The sequence below is a fragment of the Camellia sinensis genome, chromosome 14 (genome assembly GCF_055761805.1).
Source record: "Camellia sinensis isolate YWXY chromosome 14, ASM5576180v1, whole genome shotgun sequence".
NCBI lineage: Eukaryota > Viridiplantae > Streptophyta > Magnoliopsida > Ericales > Theaceae > Camellia > Camellia sinensis.
Window position 1 is genome coordinate 88,521,413 of NC_138974.1, and position 1,440 is coordinate 88,522,852.

Here is a 1,440-nt window from a genome sequence, read left to right on the forward strand (position 1 = left end):
TTAATTCTTTCGAAAGTGTGAAGTTTATTTTTGAATTTTCTTTAGAAATTCATATGGCTTTTAGTCAATCTATTGTTATACCAAAAAAATCCTCTGTTCTAATTAGGTGGATTCCTCGTTTTGCAGGTTTAATTAAGTTGAACTCGGATGGATGCTTGCGAGAAAGTTTCGGATTTGAAGGCTTTGGAGGTCTTTTCCGTGATGAACAAGGAGCCTGGATCAGTGGCTATTGCGGTAGAATTGAGAGCCACAGTAGTCTCGAAGCGGAATTGTGGGCGGTTTATAAGGGTCTTACCATACTATTTCAAAGGGGGCTCACTAAACTTATCGTCGAAACAGATGCGGAGCAAGTAGTCCAGCTGCTAAAGGAAGGCCCAGGCGACAACTTTTCATTTTGGGGACTAGTAGAGGATGCAAGAATCATTCTGAGAGGATGCGAGTGTGAAGTTATTCATGTCATGCGAGACGAAAGTACTTGTGCTGATGCGATGGCAAAGCTTGGGACGGAACAACCTGAAGATTTACTAGTAGTTAATGAGCTTCTAACTGAGATTCACAGCCTTTTGGTTGCAGATATGTTAGGTGCTGGAAGGGTGAGGGATTAGCCCCTTCTCTGTTTTTTTTTCTTTCCGATGTAGCGAAAAAAGAAAACTCTAGTAGCTTTCAATGATTAGCAATCTCAAATTTTCATAAATTCTTTAATAATTTTCTTAACTAAAAATGATTTATGTGAATCCTGTTAAATTGCTAATTCAAACCAATCATTCAAGTTGGTTTGGCTTTAAGCTTTTATAATTTAGAAAGTAAAAAAAACCACAAAATAAAAATATTATATCATATACATTAGTTAATTATATTTTTTTATTATAATTATTCATTTAATTAAAAAATCATTCTAAACAAACTTATTTTTTATGTTTAAATATATTTTATGAAATGATTTATGGTCATATATGTAATGATTTAAATTTCGTATTTTTTTTTTATAAATATATATATATATATATATATATATATATATATATATATATATTATTTTTTCACCTTATAAAAAAATTAAAAAATCATTAAAAAGATCAAGTTAAAAAAGCAAACAAAAAGGTTAAACAATTTAACACAAAACGACGTCGTTTATGATTTCCTAGATTTTTGTTATTAATTATTTGGGAAAATTACATATACACCCCTCGAGGTTTGGCTAAATTACAGATGCCCCTGAGGTTTGAGAAATTACGAATTCCCCCCTGAATGCTATATTTGCATAAGAAATTAGGGGGTAATTTGTTATGAAATATAAACCTCAGGGGGCAAATTGTTATGAAAATACAAACCTCAGGGGGCGGGATGTAATTTCCGAAACCTCAAGGGAGTATCTGTAATTTAGCCAAACCTCGAGGGGTGTATATGTAATTTGCCCTAATTATTTTCCGTTTCTTCCCC